Source organism: Somniosus microcephalus, unplaced genomic scaffold, assembly GCF_052327205.1.
Source record: "Somniosus microcephalus isolate GS21.2 unplaced genomic scaffold, FLI_Smic_1.0 unresolved_chr7, whole genome shotgun sequence".
Lineage (NCBI taxonomy): Eukaryota > Metazoa > Chordata > Chondrichthyes > Squaliformes > Somniosidae > Somniosus > Somniosus microcephalus.
The window spans coordinates 44,849,444-44,872,847 of record NW_028225185.1 but is presented as its reverse complement, the minus strand read 5'-3'; the positions used below and the strand labels follow the sequence as shown (position 1 = coordinate 44,872,847).

Sequence of the window (23,404 nt, the reverse complement as noted above, 5' to 3'; positions counted from 1 at the left end):
CCACACTAATACTAGTCCACTCACTGGTCCACACTAATACTAGCCCCCTCACTGGTCCACACTAGGACTAGTCCCCTCACTGGTCCACAATAGGACTAGTCCCCTCACTGGTCCACACTAGGACTAGTCCCCTCACTGGTCCACACTAAGACTAGTCCCCTCACTGGTCCACACTAAGACTAGTCCCCTCACTGGTCCACACTCGGAGTAGTCCCCTCACTGTTCCACACTAGGACTAGGCCCCTCACTGGTCCACACTAGGACTAGTCCCCTCACTGGTCCACACTAGGACTAGCCCCCTCACTGGTCCACACAAGGACTAGTCCCCTCACTGGTCCACACTTGGACTAGTCCCCTCACTGGTCCACACTAGGACTAGTCCCCTCACTGGTCCAAACTAAGACTAGTCCCCTCACTGGTCCACACTAGGACTAGTCCCCTCACTGGTCCACACTAAGACTAGTCCCGTCACTGGTCCACACTAGGACTAGACCCCTCAGTGGTCCACACTAAGATTAGTCCCCTCACTGGTCCACACTAAGATTAGTCCCCTCACTGGTCCACACTAGGACTAGTCCCCTCACTGGTCCAGACTAACACTAGTCCCCTCACTGGTCCATACTAAGATTAGTCCCCTCACTGGTCCACACTAAGACTAGTCCCCTCACTGGTCCACACTCAGACTAGTCCCCTCACTGGTCCACACTAGGACTAGTCCCCTCACTGGTCCACACTAAGACTAGTCCCCTCACTGGTCCACACTAAGACTAGTCCCCTCACTGGTCCAAACTAGGAGTAGTCCCCTTACTGGTCCATACTAAGACTAGTCCCCTCACTGGTCCACACTAAGACTAGTCCCCTCACTGGTCCACACTAAGACTAGTCCCCTCACTGGTCCACACTAAGACTAGTCCCCTCACTGGTCCACACTAAGATTAGTCCCCTCACTGGTCCACACTAAGATTAGTCCCCTCACTGGTCCACACTAGGACTAGTCCCCTCACTGGTCCACACTAAGACTAGTCCCCTCACTGGTCCACACTAAGACTAGTCCCCTCACTGGTTCACACTGAGACTAGTCCCCTCACTGGTCCACACTAGGACTAGTCCCCTCACTAGTCCACACTAGGACTAGTCCCCTCACTGGTCCACACCAGCACTAGTCCCCTCACTGTTCCAGACTAGGACTAGTCCCCTCACTGTTCCACACTAGGACTAGTCCCCTCTCTGGTCCACACCAGGACTAGTCCCCTCACTGGTCCACACTAGGACTAGTCCCATCACTGGTCCACACTAAGACTAGTCCCCTCACTGATCCACACGAGGACTAGTCCACTCACTGGTCCAAACTAGGACCAATCCCCCCACTGGTCCACACTCGGACTAGTCCCCTCACTGGTCCACACTAAGACTAGTCCCCTCACTGGTCCACACTAGGACTAGTCCCCTCACTGGTCCACACTAGGACTAGTCCCTTCACTGGTCCGCACTAAGACTAGTCCCCTCACAGGTCCACACTAGGACTAGTCCCCTCACTGGTCCACACTAGGACTAGTCCACTCACTGGTCCACACTAAGACTAGTCCCCTCACTGGTCCACACTAGGACTAGTCCCCTCACTGGTCCACACTAGGACTAGTCTCCTCACTGGACCACACTAAGACTAGTCCCCTCACTGGTCCACACTAAGACTAGTCCCCTCACTGGTCCACACTAAGACTAGTCCTCTCACTGGTCCACACTAGGACTAGTCCCCTCACTGGTCCACACTAGGACTAGTCTCCTCACTGGTCCACACTAAGACTAGTCCCCTCACTGGTCCACACTAGGACTAGTCCCCTCACTGGACCACACTAAGACTAGTCCCCTCACTGGTCCACACTAAGACTAGTCCCCTCACTGGTCCACACTAGGACTAGTCCCCTCACTGCTCCACACTAGGACTAGTCCCCTCACTGGTCCACACTAGGACTAGTCCCCTCACTGGTCCACACTAGGACTAGTCCACTCACTGGTCCACACTAAGACTAGTCCCCTCACTGGTCCACACTAGGACTAGTCCCCTCACTGGTCCACACTAGGACTAGTCCCCTCACTGGTCCACACTAAGACTAGTCCCCTCACTGGTCCACACTAGGACTAGTCCCCTCACCGGTCCACACTAGGACTAGTCCGCTCACTGTTCCACACTAGGACTAGTCCCCTCACTGGTCCACACTAAGACTAGTCCCCTCACTGGTCCGCACTAGGACTAGTCCCCTCACTGGTCCACGCTAAGACTAGTCCCCTCACTGGTCCACACTAAGACTAGTCCCCTCACTGGTCCACATTAAGACTAGTCCCCTCACTGGTCCACACTTGGACTTGTCCCCTCACTGGTCCACACTAGGGCTAGTCCCCTCACTGGTCCACACTAAGACTAGTCCCCTCACTGATCCACACTAGGACTAGTCCCCTCACTGGTCCACACTAGGACTAGTCCCCTCACTGGTCCACAATAAGACTAGTCCCCTTACTGTTCCACACTAAGACTAGTCCCCTCACTGGTCCACACTAAGACTAGTCCCCTAACTGGTCCACACTAGGACTAGTCCCCTCACTGGTCCACACTAGGACTAGTCCCCTCACTGGTCCACAGTAGGACTAGTCCCCTCACTGTTCCACACTAGGACTAGTCCCCTCACTGGTCCACACTAGGACTAGTCCCCTCAATGGTCCACACTAAGACTAGTCCCCTCACTGGTCCACACTAAGACTAGTCCCCTCACTGGTCCACACTAAGACCAGTCCCCTCACTGGTCCACACTAAGACTAGTCCCCTCACTAGTCCACACTAGGACTAGTCCCCTCACTGTTCCTCACTAGGACTAGGCCACTCACTGGTCCACACTAAGACTAGTCCCCTCACTGGTCCACACTAGGATGAGTCCCCTCACTGGTCCACACTAGGACTAGTCCCCTCACTGGTGCACACTAGGACTAGTCCCCTCACTGGTCCACACTAGGACTAGTCCCCTCACTGGTCCACACTAAGACTAGTCCCCTCACTGGTCCACACTAGGACTAGTCCCCTCACTGGTCCACACTAGGACTAGTCTCCTCACTGGTCCACACTAAGATTAGTCCCCTCACTGGTCCACACTAAGATTAGTCCCCTCACTGGTCCACACTAAGACTAGTCCCCTCACTGGTCCACACTAGGACTAGTCTCCTCACTGGTCCACACTAAGACAAGTCCCCTCACTGGTCCACACTAAGATTAGTCCCCTCACTGGTCCACACTAAGACTAGTCCCCTCACTGGTCCACACTAAGACTAGTCCCCTCACTGGTCCAGACTAGGACTAGTCCCCTCACTGGTCCACACTAGGACTAGTCCCCTCACTGGTCCACACTAGGACTAGTCCCCTCACTGGTCCACACTAGGACTAGTCCACTCACTGGTCCACACTAGGACTAGTCCACTCACTGGTCCACACTAAGACTAGTCCCCTCACTGGTCCGCACGAGGACAAGTCCCCTCACTGGTCCACACTAGGACTAGTCCCCTCACTGGTCCACACTAAGACTAGTCCCCTCACTGGTCCACACTAGGACTAGTCCCCTCACTGGTCCATGCTAAGACTAGTCCCCTCACTGGTCCACACTAAGACTAGTCCCCTCACTGGTCCACACTAAGACTAGTCCCCTCACTGGTCCACACTTGGACGAGTCCCCTCACTGGTCCACACTAGGACTAGTCCCCTCACTGATCCACACTAGGACTAGTCCCCTCACTGGTCCACAATAAGACTAGTGCCCTCACTGGTCCACACTAAGACTAGTCCCCTCACTGGTCCACACTAGGGCTAGTCCCCTCACTGGTCCACACCAGGACTAGTCCCCTCATTGGTCCACACTAGGACTAGTGCCCTCACTGGTCCACACTAGGACTAGTCCCCTCACTGGTCCACACTAGGACTAGTCCCCTCACTGGTCCACACTAGGGCTAGTCCCCTCACTGGTCCACACTAAGACTAGTCCCCTCACTGGTCCACACTAAGACTAGTCCCCTCACTGGTCCACACCAGGACTAGTCCCCTCACTGGTCCACAATAAGACTAGTCCCCTCACTGGTCCACACTAGGGCTAGTCCCCTCACTGGTCCACACTAAGACTAGTCCCCTCACTGGTCCACATTAGGACTAGTCCACTCACTGGTCCACACTAGGACTAGTCCCCTCACTGGTCCACAATAAGACTAGTCCCCTCACTGGTCCACACTAGGACTAGTCCCCTCACTGGTCCACAATAAGACTAGTCCCCTCACTGGTCCACAGTAGGACTAGTCCCCTCACTCGTCCACACTAAGACTAGTCCCCTCACTGGTCCACACTTGGAGTCGTCCACTCACTTGTCCACACTAGGACTGGTCTCCTCACTGGTCCACACTATTACTAGTCCCATCACTGGTCCACACTAGGACTAGTCCCCTCACGGGTCCACACTAAGACTAGTCCCCTCACTGGTCCACACTAGGACTAGTCCCCTCACTGGTCCACACTAGGACTAGTCTCCTCACTGGACCACACTAAGACTAGTCCCCTCACTGGTCCACACTAAGACTAGTCCCCTCACTGGTCCACACTAAGACTAGTCCGCTCACTGGTCCCCACTAGGACGAGTCCCCTCACTGGTCCACACTAGGACTAGTCCCCTCACTGGTCCACACTAGGACTAGTCTCCTCACTGGACCACACTAACACTAGTCCCCTCACTGGACCACACTAAGACTCGTCCCCTCACTGCTCCACACTAAGACTAGTCCCCTCACTGGTCCACACGAGGACTAGTCCCCTCACTGGACCACACTAAGATTAGTCCCCTCACTGGTCCACACTAAGACTAGTCCCCTCACTGGTCCACTCTAGGACTAGTCCCCTCACTGGTCCACACTAGGACTAGTCCCCTCACTGGTCCACACTAGGACTAGTCCCCTCACTGGTCCACACTAGGACAAGTCCACTCACTGGTCCACACTAGGACTAGTCCCCTCACTGGTCCACACTAAGATTAGTCCCCTCACTGGTCCACACAAGACTAGTCCCCTCACTGGTCCACACTAGGACTAGTCCCCTCACTGGTCCACACTAAGACTAGTCCCCTCACTGGTCCACACTAAGATTAGTCCCCTCACTGGTCCACACTAAGACTAGTCCCCTCACTGGTGCACACTAAGACTAGTCTCCTCACTGGTCCACACTAGGACTAGTCCCCTCACTGGTCCACACTAAGACTTGTCCCCTCACTGGTCCACACTAAGGCTAGTCCCCTCACTGGTCCAAACTAGGAGTAGTCCCCTCACTGGTCCACACTAAGACTAGTCCCCTCACTGGTCCACACTAAGACTAGTCCCCTCACTGGTCCACTCTAGGACTAGTCCCCTCACTGGTCCACACTAGGACTAGTCCCCTCACTGGTCCACACTAGGACTAGTCCCCTCACTGGTCCACACTAGGACAAGTCCACTCACTGGTCCACACTAGGACTAGTCCACTCACTGGTCCACACTTAGACGAGTCCCCTCACTGGTCCACACTAGGACGAGTCCCCTCACCGGTCCACACGAAGACTAGTCCCCTCACTGGTCCACACTAGGACGAGTCCCCTCACCGGTCCACACTAAGACTAGTCCCCTCACTGGTCCACACTAGGACTATTCCCCTCACTGGTCCACACTAAGACTAGTCCCCTCACTGGTCCACACTTGGACTTGTCCCCTCACTGGTCCACACTAGGACTAGTCCCCTCACTGATCCACACTAACACTAGTCCCCTCACTGATCCACACTCGGACTAGTCCCCTCACTGGTCCACACTAGGACTAGTCCACTCACTGGTCCACAATAAGACTAGTCCCCTCACTGGTCCACACTAAGACTAGTCCCCTCACTGGTCCACACTAGGACTAGTCCCCTCACTGGTCCACACTCGGACTAGTCCCCTCACTGGTCCACACTAGGGCTGGTCCCCTCACTGGTCCACACTAGGACTAATCCCCTCACTGGTCCACACTAAGACTAGTCCCCTCATTGGTCCACACTAAGACTAGTCCCCTCACTGGTCCACACCAGGACTAGTCCCCTCACTGGTCCACACTAGGACTAGTCCCCTCACTGGTCCACAATAAGACTAGTCCCCTCACTGGTCCACACTAGGACTAGTCCCCTCACTGGTCCACACTAAGACTAGTCCCCTCACTGGTCCACATTAGGACTAGTCCACTCACTGGTCCACACTAACACTAGTCCCCTCACTGGTCCACACTAAGACTAGTCCCCTCACTGGTCCACACTAGGACTAGTCCCCTCACTGGTCCACACTAGGACTAGTCCCCTCACTGGTCCACACTAGGACTAGTCCCCCCACTGGTCCACATTAAGACTAGTCCCCTCACTGGTCCACACTAAGACTAGTCTCCTCACTGGTCCACACTAATACTAGTCCACTCACTGGTCCACACTAATACTTGCCCCCTCACTGGTCCACACTAGGACTAGTCCCCTCACTGGTCCACACTAGGACTAGTCCCCTCACTGGTCCACACTAGGACTAGTCCCCTCACTGGTCCACACTAAGACTAGTCCCCTCACTGGTCCACACTAAGTTTAGTCCCCTCACTGGTCCACACTAAGACTAGTCCCCTCACTGGTCCACACTAGGACTAGTCCCCTCACTGTTCCACACAAGGACTAGGCCCCTCACTGGTCCACACTAGGACTAGTCCCCTCACTGGTCCACACTAGGACTAGTCCCCTCACTGGTCCACACTAGGACTAGTCCCCTCACTGGTCCACACTTGGACTAGTCCCCTCACTGGTCCACACTAGGTCTAGTCCCCTCATTCGTCCACACTAAGACTAGTCCCCTCACAGGTCCACACTAGGACAATCCCCTCACTGGTCCACACTAAGACTAGTCCCCTCACTGGTCCACACTAAGACTAGTCCCCTCACTGGTCCACACTAGGACTAGTCCCCTCACTGTCCACACTAAGACTAGTCCCCTCACTGGTCCACACTAAGAATAGTCCCCTCACTGGTCCAAACTAGGAGTAGTCCCCTCACTGGTCCATACTAAGACTAATCCCCTCACTGGTCCACACTAAGACTAGTCCCCTCACTGGTCCACACTAAGACTGGTCCCCTCACTGGTCCACACTAGGACTAGTCCCCTCACTGTCCACACTAAGACTAGTCCCCTCACTGGTCCACACTGAGACTAGTCCCCTCACTGGTCCACACTAGGACTCGTCCCCTCACTAGTCCACACTAGGACTAGTCCCCTCACTGGTCCACACTAGCACTAGTCCCCTCACTGGTCCACACTAGGACTAGTCCCCTCACTGGTCCACACCAGGACTAGTCCCCTCACTGGTCCACACTAGGACTAGTCCCATCACTGGTCCACACTAAGACTAGTCCCCTCACTGATCCACACTAGGACTAGTCCACTCACTGGTCCAAACTAGGACTAGTCCCCTCACCGGTCCACACTAGGACTAGTCCCCTCACGGGTCCACACTAGGACTAGTCCCCTCACTGGTCCACACTAGGACAATCCCCTCACTGGTCCACACTAAGACTAGTCCCCTCACTGGTCCACACTATGACAATCCCCTCAGTGGTCCACACTAGGACTAGTCCCCTCACTGGTCCACACTAAGACTAGTCCCCTCACTGGTCCACACGAAGACCAATCCCCTCACTGGTCCACACTAGGACCAATCCCCTCACTGGTCCACACTCGGACTAGTCCCCTCACTGGGCCACACTAAGACTAGCCCCCTCACTGGTCCACACTAAGACTAGTCTCCTCACTGGTCCACACTAAGGCTAGTCCCCTCACTGGTCCACACTTGGACTAGTCCCCTCACTGGTCCACACTAAGACTAGTCCCCTCACTGGTCCACACTAAGACTAGTCCCCTCACTGGTCCACATTAGGACTAGTCCCCTCATTGGTCCACACTAGGACTAGTCCCCTCACTGGTCCACAATAAGACTAGTCCCCTCACTGGTCCACACTAGGACTAGTCCGCTCACTGGTCCACACTAAGACTAGTCCCCTCACTGGTCCACACTAAGACTAGTCCCCTTACTGGTCCACACTAAGACTAGTCCCCTCACTGGTCCAGACTAGGACTAGTCCACTCACTGGTCCACACTAGGACTAGTCCACTCACTGGTCCACACTAAGACTAGTCCCCTCACTGGTCCACACTAGGACTAGTCCCCTCACTGGTCCACACTAAGACTAGTCCCCTCACTGGTCCACACTAAGACTAGTCCCCTCACTGGTCCACACTAATACTAGTCCCCTCACTGGTCCACACTAATACTAGCCCCCTCACTGGTCCACACTAGGAGTAGTCCCCTCACTGGTCCACACTAGGACTAGTCCCCTCACTGGTCCACACTAGGACTAGTCCCCTCACTGGTCCACACTAAGACTAGTCCCCTCACTTGTCCACACTAAGACTAGTCCCCTCACTGGTCCACACTAAGACTAGTCCCCTCACTAGTCCACACTAGGACTAGTCCCCTCACTGTTCCACACTAGGACTAGGCCCCTCACTGGTCCACACTAGGACTAGTCCCCTCACTGGTCCACACTTGGACTAGTCCCCTCACTGGTCCACACTAGGACTAGTCCCCTCTCTGGTCCACTCTAGGACTAGTCCCCTCACTGGTCCACACTAGGACTAGTCCCCTCACTGGTCCACACTAAGACTAGTCCCCTCACTGGTCCACACTAGGACTAGTCCCCTCACTGGTCCACACTAAGACTAGTCCCCTCACTGGTCCACACTAAGATTAGTCCCCTCACTGGTCCACACTAAGACTAGTCCCCTCACTGGTGCACACTAAGACTAGTCTCCTCACTGGTCCACACTAGGACTAGTCCCCTCACTGGTCCACACTAAGACTTGTCCCCTCACTGGTCCACACTAAGGCTAGTCCCCTCACTGGTCCAAACTAGGAGTAGTCCCCTCACTGGTCCACACTAAGACTAGTCCCCTCACTGGTCCACACTAAGACTAGTCCCCTCACTGGTCCACACTAGGAGTAGTCCCCTCACTGTCCACACTAAGACTAGTCCCCTCACTGGTCCACACTGAGACTAGTCCCCTCACTGGTCCACACTAGGACGAGTCCCCTCACTGGTCCACAGTGGGACTAGCCCCCTCACTGGTCCACACTAGTACTAGTCCCCTCACTGTTCCAGACTAGGACTAGTCCCCTCACTGGTCCACACTAGGACTAGTCCCCTCACTGGTCCACACCAGGACTAGTCCCCTCACTGGTGCACACTAGGACTAGTCCCATCACTGGTCCACAGTAAGACTAGTCCCCTCACTGGTCCACACTAGGACTAGTCCACTCACTGGTCCAAACTGGGACTAGTCCCCTCACCGGTCCACACTAGGACTAGTCCCCTCACTGGTCCACACTAGGACTAGTCCCCTCACTGGTCCACACGAGGACAATCCCCTCAGTGGTCCACACTAAGGCTAGTCCCCTCACTGGTCCACATGAAGACTAGTCCCCTCACTGGTCCACACTAAGACTAGCCCCCTCACTGGTCCACACGAAGACTAGTCCCCTCACTGGTCCACACTAGGACTAGTCCCCTCAGTGGTCCACACTAAGACTAGTCCCCTCACTGGTCCACACTAGGACTAGTCCCCTCACTGGTCCACACTAAGACTACTCCCTTCACTGGTCCACACGAAGACTAGTCCCCTCACTGGTCCACACTAGGACTAGTCCCCTCACTGGTCCACACTAGGACTTGTCCCCTCACTGGTCCACACTTGGACTGGTCCCCTCACTGGGCCACACTAGGACTAGTCCCCTCACTGGTCCACACTAGGACTAGTCCCCTCACTGGTCCACACTAAGACTAGCCCCCTCACTGGTCCACACTAAGACTAGTCCCCTCACTGGTCCACACTAAGACTAGTCCCCTCACTGGTCCACACTAGGACTAGTCCCCTCACTGGTCCACACTAGGACAATCCCCTCACTGGTCCACACTAAGACTAGTTCCTTCACTGGTCCACATGAAGACTAGTCCCCTCACTGGTCCACACTAGGACTAGTCCCCTCACTGGTCCACACTAGGACTAGTCCCCTCACTGGTCCACACTAGGACTAATCCCCTCACTGGTCCACACTAAGACTAGTCCCCTCACTGGTCCACACTAGGACTAGTCCCCTCACTGGTCCACACTAAGTCTAGTCCCCTCACTGGTCCACACTAGGACTAGTCCCCTCACTGGTCCGCACTAAGACTAGTCCCCTCACTGTTCCACACTAAGACTAGTCCCCTCACTGGTCCACAGGAAGACTAGTCCCCTCACTGGTCCACACTAAGACTAGTCCCCTCACTGGTCCACACTAGGACTAGTCCCCTCACTGGTCCACACTAGGAGGAGGGGTGGGCTCTGATGAGGATGTCAGGAGGCTACAGTGCGATTTGGACAGGTTGGGGGAATGGGCGGATACGTGGCAGATGCACTATAATGTGGATAAATGCGAGGTTATCCACTTTGGGGGTAAAAACAGGAGGGTAGATTATTATCTAAATGGCAATAGATTGGGAGATGGGGAATTGCAGAGGGACCTGGGTGTTCTTGTGCACCAGTCACTGAAGGAGAGCATGCAGGTGCAACAGGCGATTAAGAAGGCAAATGGTATGTTGGCCTTCATATCAAGGGGGTTCGAGTATAGGAATAGGGATACCTTACTACAGCTGTACAAGGTGCTGGTGAGACCGCATCTGGAGTATTGTGTACAGTTTTGGTCGCCCCATCTGCGGAAGGATGTTCTTGCCATGGAAAGAGTGCAACGGCGATTCACCAGGCTGATACCTGGAATGGCGGGAATGACCTACGAAGAGAGATTAAATAGTTTGGGCTTGTACTCACTGGAGTTTAGAAGATTGAGAGGGGATCTCATCGAAACATATAAAATTATGGCAGGCCTGGACAGGCTGAATTCAGAGAGAATGTTTCCAATGGCCGGGGAGCACAGAACCAGGGGCCACAGTCTAAAAATAGCGGGCAAATCATTTAAAACAGAGATGAGGAAGAATTTCTTCACTCAAAGAGTGGTGAGCCTGTGGAATTCCCTGCCACAGAGGGCTGTGAAGGCTAATTCAATAAATATTTTCAAGAGAGAATTGGATATATTTCTGAAGGCTAAGGGGATTAAGGGTTACGGAGAAAAGGCGGGGACGGGGTACTGAACTGGTAAGATCAGCTATGATCTCAGACGAAGATCAGCCATGATCTCATTGAATGGCGGAGCAGGCTCGAAGGGCCGAATGGCCTACTCCTGTTCCTATCTCTATGTTTCTATGTTTAGTCCCCTCACTGGTCCACACTAAGACTCGTCCCCTCACTGGTCCACACGAAGACTAGTCTCCTCACTGGTCCACACTAAGACTAGTCCCCTCACTGGTCCACACTAGGACTAGTCCCTCACTGGTCCACACTAGGACTAGTCCCCTCAATGGTCCACACTAAGACTAGTCCCCTCACTAGTATGCACCAGAATTGGTCCCCTCAGTGGTCCGCACTAATATTAGTCCCCTCACTAGTACGTACCAGAATTGTTCCCCTCACTGGTCCGCACTAATATTAGTCCCCTCACTAGTACGCACCAGTATTGTTCCCCTCACTGGTCCATACTAGAACTTGTCACGAGTTTCACTAGGACAAGTCCTACCTCATTGGTATGTGCTATGACCAGTGCTCACTCACTAGTACGAACTAGGACTAGTCCTCACTCACGCGTATGCAGTAGCACTAGAGCTCTCTCCCTAGACTGCAGTAGCACTAGTTCTCGTGCATGAGCACTAGTCCTCTCTCACTACTATGTTGGGACTCGTGCCCTCTGATACTCTCACTAGTACACACTAGCACTACTTCTCTCTGACGAGTACTTAGCCCTCGCTGGTGCCCCCAATGTGCACTCTAATTAGCACTAGTCCCCTTCCATTACACTCCCAGAAGTACGTGTTGCTCTCTCACCCATATATTTACACTGTGCCCCCTCACTGCACTCTCAGTAGTGTGGGTCTTGCTGTGTGGAAACAATGACATACATCAGCGACAGAGTCAGTCCAAAACAGGCTGCAGGCTCTGGGGCGGATTGTGGAGGAGTCGGATATAGCTAGCTCCGCGCAGGTCTTTCACAAACTGCAGTTTCTCATGGGGTGCGTGGCAACTCCGGGTTGGGGGAGGGAGCCGTGGAGCCTCATGTCGCACAGACCCTGAGCGGGAATACCTCTTGCGAGCGCCATACGGCAACACAGAGGCCCAAGGGCTCCAACATCCAGCGGGCTGTCCCGTCCATGTTTGGGGTCAGGTTGAGAATACCTCGAGGCAGAATCCCACTGCACTCAGATCGGCCCCCATACAGATCAGCAGTGGGGGTGGGGGACTGAGGGAGATCCCATTCACAGCGCCAGCTGAGCAACCAGCGCAAGAAGAAGTGGGACCACAGAGACAGCAAATAATCACAACTCCTATCCCTTCGGTTCTCAGGTTTTATCTCCACCTTTCCTTTCCCCTCAGCTCCACTCTAGTACCTCACTCAAATGCCTATTCCTCATAATGTCAGGCCACACACTGAATGGTGATTCTCCTCTTCCTTCTCCAGGGGCATTGAACACAACTGTAGCACCGACTCTCCACCCGTGACAATCACCACCACTGAGGTAGGACAAACTAACAAACTGTGGGTTGATCCTGAGACCACTGTGCTGTGTGTGGTTCAGCTACTCGCTGGACGAATTCAAGGTGGTTTTCTCTCACAGACTCAAACCTTCACTGAACATTGGGTGTGCGCAAACTGCTGCTCTGGGCGTTGCACAATATCAGCGGCTTATCTCTATCAGACACATGCAGGGTAAAAGGAAAGGCAGTCAGGGACAAGCGCCACTACACTGTTTATTATAACACTGCTTGGAGCAGGTGATTCATCCGGTTAGACTGAGCCTAACTGGAGCCAGAACAACTGGAGCACAGTGAGACTAACTGGAGTTAGAGTGAGACTAACTGGAGTTACAGTGAGACTAACTGGAGCTAGAGTGAGACTAACTGGAGTTAGAGTGAGACTAACTGGAGTTACAGTGAGACTAACTGGAGTTAGAGTGAGACTAACTGGAGTTACAGTGAGACTAACTGGAGTTACAGTGAGACTAACTGGAGTTAGAGTGAGACTAACTGGAGTTAGAGTGAGACTAACTGGAGTTAGAGTGAGACTAACTGGAGTTACAGTGAGACTAACTGGAGCTAGAGTGAGACTAACTGGAGTTACAGTGAGACTAACTGGAGTTAGAGTGAGACTAACTGGAGTTAGAGTGAGACTAACTGGAGTTAGAGTGAGACTAACTGGAGTTACAGTGAGACTAACTGGAGTTACAGTGAGACTAACTGGAGTTAGAGTGAGACTAACTGGAGTTACAGTGAGACTAACTGGAGTTACAGTGAGACTAACTGGAGTTAGAGTGAGACTAACTGGAGTTACAGTGAGACTAACTGGAGTTACAGTGAGACTAACTGGAGTTAGAGTGAGACTAACTGGAGTTACAGTGAGACTAACTGGAGTTACAGTGAGACTAACTGGAGTCAGAGTGAGACTAACTGGAGTTACAGTGAGACTAACTGGAGTTACAGTGAGACTAACTGGAGTTAGAGTGAGACTAACTGGAGTTACAGTGAGACTAACTGGAGTTACAGTGAGACTAACTGGAGTCAGAGTGAGACTAACTGGAGTCAGAGTGAGACTAACTGGAGTTACAGTGAGACTAACTGGAGTTAGAGTGAGACTAACTGGAGTTACAGTGAGACTAACTGGAGTTAGAGTGAGACTAACTGGAGTTAGAGTGAGACTAACTGGAGTTACAGTGAGACTAACTGGAGTTACAGTGAGACTAACTGGAGTTAGAGTGAGACTAACTGGAGTCAGAGTGAGACTAACTGGAGTTACAGTGAGACTAACTGGAGTTACAGTGAGACTAACTGGAGTTAGAGTGAGACTAACTGGAGTTACAGTGAGACTAACTGGAGTCAGAGTGAGACTAACTGCAGTTAGAGTGAGGCTAACTGGAGTTAGAGTGAGACGAACTGGAGTTAGAGTGAGACTAACTGGAGTCAGAGTGAGACTAACTGGAGTTAGAGTGAGACTAACTGGAGTCAGAGTGAGACTAACTGGAGTTACAGTGAGACTAACTGGAGTCAGAGTGAGGCTAACTGGAGTTAGAGTGAGACTAACTGGAGTCAGAGTGAGACTAACTGGAGTTACAGTGAGACTAACTGGAGTCAGAGTGAGGCTAACTGGAGTTACAGTGAGACTAACTGGAGTTAGAGTGAGACTAACTGGAGTTAGAGTGAGACTAACTGGAGTCAGAGTGAGACTAACTGGAGTTAGAGTGAGACTAACTGGAGTCAGAGTGAGACTAACTGGAGTCAGAGTGAGACTAACTGCAGTTAGAGTGAGGCTAACTGGAGTTAGAGTGAGACGAACTGGAGTTAGAGTGAGACTAACTGGAGTTACAGTGAGACTAACTGGAGTTAGAGTGAGACTAACTGGAGTCAGAGTGAGACTAACTGGAGTTAGAGTGAGACTAACTGGAGTTACAGTGAGACTAACTGGAGTTAGAGTGAGACTAACTGGAGTTAGAGTGAGACTAACTGGAGTTACAGTGAGACTAACTGGAGTTACAGTGAGACTAACTGGAGTTAGAGTGAGACTAACTGGAGTCAGAGTGAGACTAACTGGAGTTACAGTGAGACTAACTGGAGTTAGAGTGAGACTAACTGGAGTTAGAGTGAGACTAGCTGGAGTTAGAGTGAGACTAACTGGAGTTACAGTGAGACTAACTGGAGTCAGAGTGAGACTAACTGGAGTTACAGTGAGACTAACTGGAGTTAGAGTGAGACTAACTGGAGTTAGAGTGAGACTAACTGGAGTTAGAGTGAGACTAACTGGAGTCAGAGTGAGACTAACTGGAGTTAGAGTGAGACTAGCTGGAGTTAGAGTGAGACTAACTGGAGTTAGAGTGAGACTAACTGGAGTCAGAGTGAGACTAACTGGAGTTAGAGTGAGACTAACTGGAGTTAGAGTGAGACTAACTGGAGTTACAGTGAGACTAACTGGAGTTAGAGTGAGACTAACTGGAGTTACAGTGAGACTAACTGGAGTTAGAGTGAGACTAACTGGAGTTAGAGTGAGACTAACTGGAGTCAGAGTGAGACTAACTGGAGTTAGAGTGAGACTAACTGGAGTTACAGTGAGACTAACTGGAGTTAGAGTGAGACTAACTGGAGTTACAGTGAGACTAACTGGAGTTAGAGTGAGACTAACTGGAGTTACAGTGAGACTAACTGGAGTTAGAGTGAGACTAACTGGAGTTAGAGTGAGACTAGCTGGAGTTAGAGTGAGACTAACTGGAGTTAGAGTGAGACTAACTGGAGTTAGAGTGAGACTAACTGGAGTTACAGTGAGACTAACTGGAGTTAGAGTGAGACTAACTGGAGTTACAGTGAGACTAACTGGAGTTAGAGTGAGACTAACTGGAGTCAGAGTGAGACTAACTGGAGTTAGAGTGAGACTAACTGGAGTTACAGTGAGACTAACTGGAGTTAGAGTGAGACTAACTGGAGTTAGAGTGAGACTAACTGGAGTTACAGTGAGACTAACTGGAGCTACAGTGAGACTAATGAGTTACAGTGAGACTAGCTGGAGTTAGAGTGAGACGAACTGGAGTTAGAGTGAGACTAGCTGGAGTTAGAGTGAGACTAACTGGAGTTAGAGTGAGACTAACTGGAGTTACAGTGAGACTAACTGGAGTTAGAGTGAGACTAACTGGAGTTACAGTGAGACTAACTGGAGTTACAGTGAGACTAACTGGAGTTACAGTGAGACTAACTGGAGTTACAGTGAGACTAACTGGAGTTTGAGTGAGATTAACTGGAGTTACAGTGAGACTAACTGGAGTTACAGTGAGACTAGCTGGAGTTAGAGTGAGACTAGCTGGAGTTAGAGTGAGACTAACTGGAGTTAGAGTGAGATTAACTGGAGTTAGAGTGAGACTAACTGGAGTTTGAGTGAGATTAACTGGAGTTACAGTGAGACTAACTGGAGTTACAGTGAGACTAACTGGAGTTAGAGTGAGACTAACTGGAGTTAGAGTGAGACTAACTGGAGTTAGAGTGAGATTAACTGGAGTTAGAGTGAGACTAACTGGGGTTAGAGTGAGACTAACTGGAGTTAGAGTGAGACTAACTGGAGTTAGAGTGAGACTAACTGGAGTTACAGTGAGACTAACTGGAGTTAGAGTGAGACTAACTGGAGTCAGAGTGAGACTAACTGGAGTTACAGTGAGACTAGCTGGAGTTAGAGTGAGACTAACTGGAGTTAGAGTGAGACTAACTGGAGTTAGAGTGAGACTAACTGGAGTTAGAGTGAGACTAACTGGAGTTAGAGTGAGACGAACTGGAGTTAGAGTGAGACTAACTGGAGTTAGAGTGAGACTAACTTGAGTTAGAGTGAGATTAACTGGAGTTACAGTGAGACTAACTGGAGTCAGAGTGAGACTAGCTGGAGTTAGAGTGAGACTAGCTGGAGTTAGAGTGAGACTAACTGGAGTCAGAGTGAGACTAACTGGAGTTACAGTGAGAGTAACTGGAGTCAGAGTGAGACTAACTGGAGTTAGAGTGTGACTAACTGGAGTTAGAGTGAGACTAACTGGAGTCAGAGTGAGACTAACTGGAGTCAGAGTGAGACTAACAGGAGTCAGAGTGAGACTAACTGGATTTACAGTGAGACTAACTGGAGTTAGATAAACTAGATTTAGACTAGCTGGTGTTATGCAAACTGGATTTAGAATAATTGGAGTTGGATGATCAGGATTATATTAATTGGGGCTGGATTAACTGGAGTGAGACGAAGCAGAGTTTGACAAAGTGGAGTTAGATTAATTGGAGTTAAATTAACCACAGTTAAACACGCTGGAATTAGACAAACCTTTACTGCTTGATTTTCGTCAACCTCTCTCCTACTATCCATCCTTTCTGCTTCACATGGGGTCCTGCATCCTGGGTCTCCGCCCTAACCCTGGGGTCCTGGTCCCTGGCCCTCCGCCCTGACCCTGGGGTCCTGATCCCTGGCCCTCCGCCCTGACCCTGGGGTCCTGATCCCTGGGCCTCGACCCTGACCCTGGGGTCCTGCATCCTGGGTCTCTGCCCTGATCCTGGGGTCCTGATCCCTGGCCCTCCGCCCTGACCCTGGGGTCCTGATCCCTGGCCCTCCGCCCTGACCCTGGGGTCCTGATCCCTGGCCCTCCGCCCTGACCCTGGGGTCCTGATCCCTGGCCCTCCGCCCTGACCCTGGGGTCCTGATCCCTGGCCCTCCGCCCTGACCCTGGGGTCCTGATCCCTGGCCCTCCGCCCTGACCCTGGGGTCCTGATCCCTGGCCCTCCGCCCTGACCCTGGGGTCCTGATCCCTGGTCCTCCGCCCTGACCCTGGGGTCCTGATCCCTGGGCCTCCGCCCTGTCCCTGAGGTCATGATCCCTGGCCCTCCGCCCTGACCCTGGGGTCCTGATCCCTGGGCCTCCGCCCTGTCCCTGAGGTCATGATCCCTGGCCCTCCGCCCAGACCCTGGGGTCCTGATCCCTGGGCCTCCGCCCTGACCCTGGGGTCCTGATCCCTGGCCCTCCGCCCTGACCCTGGGGTCCTGATCCCTGGCCCTCCGCCCTGACCCTGGGGTCCTGATCCCTGGCCCTCCGCCCTGACCCTGGGGTCCTGATCCCTGGGCCTCCGCCCTGACCCTGGGGTCCTGATCCCCGGCCCTCCGCCCTGACCCTGGGGTCCTGATCCCTGGGCCTCCGCCCTGACCCTGGGGTCCTGATCCCTGGGCCTCCGCCCTGACCCTGGGGTCCTGATCCCTGGCCCTCCACCCTGACCCTGGGGTCCTGATCCCTGGGCCTCCGCCCTGACCCTGGGGTCCTGATCCCTGGCCCTCCACCCTGACCCTTGGGTCCTGATCCCTGGCCCTCCGCCCTGACCCTGGGGTCCGGATCCCTGGCCCTCCACCCTGACCCTGGGGTCCTGATCCCTGGCCCTCCGCCCTGACCCTGGGGTCCTGATCCCTGGCCCTCCGCCCTGACCCTGGGGTCCTGATCCCTGGGCCTCCGCCCTGACCCTGGGGTCCTGATCCCTGGGCCTCCGCCCTGACCCTGGGGTCCTGATCCCTGGGCTTCCGCCCAGACCCTGGGGTCCTGATCCCTGGCCCTCCGCCCTGACCCTGGGGTCCTGATCCCTGGGCCTCCGCCCTGTCCCTGAGGTCATGATCCCTGGCCCTCCGCCCTGACCCTAGGGTCCTGATCCCTGGCCCTCCGCCCTGTCCCTGAGGTCATGATCCCTGGCCCTCTGCCCTGACCCTGGGGTCCTGATCCCTGGCCCTCCGCCCTGGGGTCCTGATCCCTGGCCCTCCACCCTGACCCTGGGGTCCTGATCCCTGGCCCTCCGCCCTGTCCCTGGGGTCCTGATCCCTAGTCCTCCGCCCTGACCCTGGGGTCCTGAACCCTGGGCTTCCACCCTGTCACTGGGGTCTTGATCCCTAGTCCTCCGCCCTGACCCTGGGGTCCTGATCCCTAGTCCTCCGCCCTGACCCTGGGGTCCTGATCCCTGGCCCTCCGCCCTGACCCTGGGGTCCTGATCCCTGGCCCTCCGCCCTGACCCTGGGGTCCTGATCCCTGGGCCTCCGCCCTGACCCTGGGGTCCTGATCCCTGGGCCTCCGCCCTGACCCTGGGGTCCTGATCCCTGGCCCTCCGCCCTGACCCTGGGGTCCTGATCCCTGGGCCTCCACCCTGACCCTGGGGTCCTGATCCCTGGCCCTCCGCCCTGACCCTGGGGTCCTGAACCCTGGGCCTCCGCCCTGACCCTGGGGTCCTGATCCCTGGGCCTCCACCCTGACCCTGGGGTCCTGATCCTTGGCCCTCCGCCCTGGCCCTGGGGTCCTGATCCTTGGCCCTCCGCCCTGACCCTGGCGTCCTGATCCCTGGCCCTCCGCCCTGACCCTGGGGTCCTGATCCCTGGCCCTCCGCCTTGACCCTGGGGTCCTGATCCCTGGGCCTCCGCCCTGACCCTGGCGTCCTGATCCCTGGCCCTCCGCCCTGACCCTGGCGTCCTGATCCCTGGCCCTCCGCCCTGACCCTGGGGTCCTGATCCCTGGCCCTCCGCCCTGTCCCTGGGGTCCTGATCCCTGGGTCTCTGCCCTGACCCTGGGGTCCTGATCCCTGGCCCTCCACCCTGACCCTTGGGTCCTGATCCCTGGCCCTCCGCCCTGACCCTGGGGTCCTGATCCCTGGCCCTCCGCCCTGACCCTGGGGTCCTGATCCCTGGTCCTCCGCCCTGACCCTGGGGTCCTGATCCCTGGGCCTCCGCCCTGACCCTGGGGTCCTGATCCCTGGTCCTCCGCCCTGACCCTGGGGTCCTGATCCCTGGGCCTCCGCCCTGACCCTGGCGTCCTGATCCCTGGCCCTCCGCCCTGACCCTGGGATCCTGATCCCTGGGCCTCCGCCCTGTCCCTGGGGTCCTGATCCCTGGCCCTCCGCCCTGACCCTGGGGTCCTGATCCCTGGCCCTCCGCCCTGTCCCTGGGGTCCTGATCCCTGGGCCTCCGCCCTGACCCTGGGGTCCTGATCCCTGGCCCTCCGCCCTGACCCTGGGGTCCTGATCCCTGGCCCTCCGCCCTGACCCTGGGGTCCTGATCCCTGGCCCTCCGCCCTGACCCTGGGGTCCTGATCCCTGGGCCTCCGCCCTGACCCTGGGGTCCTGATCCCTGGTCCTCCGCCCTGACCCTGGGGTCCTGATCCCTGGGCCTCCGCCCTGTCCCTGGGGTCCTGATCCCTAGTCCTCCGCCCTGACCCTGGGGTCCTGAACCCTGGGCTTCCACCCTGTCACTGGGGTCTTGATCCCTAGTCCTCCGCCCTGACCCTGGGGTCCTGATCCCTAGTCCTCCGCCCTGACCCTGGGGTCCTGATCCCTGGCCCTCCGCCTGACCCTGGGGTCCTGATCCCTGGCCCTCCGCCCTGACCCTGGGGTCCTGATCCCTGGGCCTCCGCCCTGACCCTGGGGTCCTGATCCCTGGGCCTCCGCCCTGACCCTGGGGTCCTGATCCCTGGCCCTCCGCCCTGACCCTGGGGTCCTGATCCCTGGGCCTCCACCCTGACCCTGGGGTCCTGATCCCTGGCCCTCCGCCCTGACCCTGGGGTCCTGAACCCTGGGCCTCCGCCCTGACCCTGGGGTCCTGATCCCTGGGCCTCCACCCTGACCCTGGGGTCCTGATCCTTGGCCCTCCGCCCTGGCCCTGGGGTCCTGATCCTTGGCCCTCCGCCCTGACCCTGGCGTCCTGATCCCTGGCCCTCCGCCCTGACCCTGGGGTCCTGATCCCTGGCCCTCCGCCCTGACCCTGGGGTCCTGATCCCTGGGCCTCCGCCCTGACCCTGGCGTCCTGATCCCTGGCCCTCCGCCCTGACCCTGGCGTCCTGATCCCTGGCCCTCCGCCCTGACCCTGGGGTCCTGATCCCTGGCCCTCCGCCCTGTCCCTGGGGTCCTGATCCCTGGGTCTCTGCCCTGACCCTGGGGTCCTGATCCCTGGCCCTCCACCCTGACCCTTGGGTCCTGATCCCTGGCCCTCCGCCCTGACCCTGGGGTCCTGATCCCTGGCCCTCCGCCCTGACCCTGGGGTCCTGATCCCTGGTCCTCCGCCCTGACCCTGGGGTCCTGATCCCTGGGCCTCCGCCCTGACCCTGGGGTCCTGATCCCTGGTCCTCCGCCCTGACCCTGGGGTCCTGATCCCTGGGCCTCCGCCCTGACCCTGGCGTCCTGATCCCTGGCCCTCCGCCCTGACCCTGGGATCCTGATCCCTGGGCCTCCGCCCTGTCCCTGGGGTCCTGATCCCTGGCCCTCCGCCCTGACCCTGGGGTCCTGATCCCTGGCCCTCCGCCCTGTCCCTGGGGTCCTGATCCCTGGGCCTCCGCCCTGACCCTGGGGTCCTGATCCCTGGCCCTCCGCCCTGACCTTGGGGTCCTGATCCCTGGCCCTCCGCCCTGACCCTGGGGTCCTGATCCCTGGCCCTCCGCCCTGACCCTGGGGTCCTGATCCCTGGGCCTCCGCCCTGACCCTGGGGTCCTGATCCCTGGTCCTCCGCCCTGACCCTGGGGTCCTGATCCCTGGGCCTCCGCCCTGACCCTGGGGTCCTGATCCCTGGCCCTCCACCCTGTCCCTGAGGTCATGATCCCTGGCCCTCCGCCCTGTCCCTGAGGTCATGATCCCTGGCCCTCCGCCCTGACCCTGGGGTCCTGATCCCTGGGCCTCCGCCCTGTCCCTGAGGTCATGATCCCTGGCCCTCCGCCCTGACCCTGGGGTCCTGATCCCTGGCCCTCCGCCCTGACCCTGGGGTCCTGATCCCTGGGCTTCCGCCCTGTCCCTGAGGTCATGATCCCTGGCCCTCCACCCTGACCCTGGGGTCCTGATCCCTGGCCCTCCACCCTGGGGTCCTGATCCCTGGCCCTCCGCCCTGATCCTGGGGTCCTGATCCCTGGCCCTCCGCCCTGTCCCTGGGGTCCTGATCCCTGGCCCTCCACCCTGACCCTGGGGTCCTGATCCCTGGCCCTCCGCCCTGACCCTGGCGTCCTGATCCCTGGCCCTCCGCCCTGACCCTGGGGTCCTGATCCCAGGGCTTCCGCCCTGACCCTGGGGTCCTGATCCCTGGGCCTCCGCCCTGACCCTGGGGTGCTGATCCCTGGCCCTCCGCCCTGACCCTGGGGTCCTGATCCCTGGCCCTCCGCCCTGACCCTGGGGTCCTGATCCCTGGCCCTCCGCCCTGACCCTGGGGTCCTGATCCCTGGCCCTCCGCCCTGACCCTGGGGTCCTGATCCCTGGCCCTCCGCCCTGACCCTGGGGTTCTGAACCCTGGCCCTCCGCCCTGTCCCTGGGGTCTTGATCCCTGGCCCTCCGCCCTGACCCTGGGGTCCTGATCCCTGGCCCTCCGCCCTGACCCTGGGGTCTTGATCCCTGGGCCTCCGCCCTGACCCTGGCGTCCTGATCCCTGGCCCTCCGCCCTGACCCTGGGATCCTGACCCCTGGGCCTCCGCCCTGTCCCTGGGGTTCTGAACCCTGGCCCTCCGCCCTGTCCCTGGGGTCCTGATCCCTGGCCCTCCGCCCTGTCCCTGGGGTTCTGAACCCTGGCCCTCCGCCCTGTCCCTGGGGTCCTGATCCCTGGCCCTCCGCCCTGTCCCTGGGGTCCTGATCCCTGGCCCTCCGCCCTGACCCTGGGGTCCTGATCACTGGCCCTCCGCCCTGTCCCTGGGGTCCTGATCCCTGGCCCTCCGCCCTGTCCCTGGGGTCCTGATCCCTGGCCCTCCGCCCTGTCCCTGGGGTCCTGATCCCTGGCCCTCCGCCCTGACCCTGGGGTTCTGAACCCTGGCCCTCCGCCCTGACCCTGGGGTGCTGATCCCTGGCCCTCCGCCCTGTCCCTGGGGTCCTGATCCCTGGCCCTCCGCCCTGTCCCTGGGGTCCTGATCCCTGGCCCTCCGCCCTGACCCTGGGGTCCTGATCCCTGGCCCTCCGCCCTGTCCCTGGGGTCCTGATCCCTGGCCCTCCGCCCTGACCCTGGGGTCCTGATCCCTGGGCCTCCACCCTGACCCTGGGGTCCTGATCCCTGGGCCTCCGCCCTGACCCTGGGGTCCTGATCCCTGGCCCTCCGCCCTGACCCTGGGGTCCTGATCCCTGGCCCTCCGCCCTGACTCTGGGGTCCTGATCCCTGGCCCTCCGCCCTGTCCCTGGGGTCCTGATCCCTGGCCCTCCGCCCTGACCCTGGGGTCCTGATCCCTGGGCCTCCGCCCTGACCCTGGGGTCCTGATCCCTGGGCTTCCGCCCAGACCCTGGGGTCCTGATCCCTGGCCCTCCGCCCTGACCCTGGGGTCCTGATCCCTGGGCCTCCGCCCTGTCCCTGAGGTCATGATCCCTGGCCCTCCGCCCTGACCCTAGGGTCCTGATCCCTGGCCCTCCGCCCTGTCCCTGAGGTCATGATCCCTGGCCCTCTGCCCTGACCCTGGGGTCCTGATCCCTGGCCCTCCGCCCTGGGGTCCTGATCCCTGGCCCTCCACCCTGACCCTGGGGTCCTGATCCCTGGCCCTCCGCCCTGTCCCTGGGGTCCTGATCCCTAGTCCTCCGCCCTGACCCTGGGGTCCTGAACCCTGGGCTTCCACCCTGTCACTGGGGTCCTGATCCCTAGTCCTCCGCCCTGACCCTGGGGTCCTGATCCCTAGTCCTCCGCCCTGA

At 57.1% G+C, this 23,404-nt stretch overlaps 1 protein-coding gene across 2 annotated transcripts in view; it reads left to right on the top strand.

Moving 5' to 3' along the window:
- Positions 1-23,404, top strand: part of LOC147086863 (5-aminolevulinate synthase, erythroid-specific, mitochondrial-like) — a 104,369-nt gene that overhangs the window by 11,036 nt on the left and 69,929 nt on the right. For both annotated transcript variants that reach the window (XM_085979065.1, XM_085979064.1), the window contains exon 2: positions 12,709-12,766. The gene's annotated coding sequence lies outside the window, so the exon portion shown is untranslated. The remainder of the gene's footprint in view (positions 1-12,708; positions 12,767-23,404) is intronic.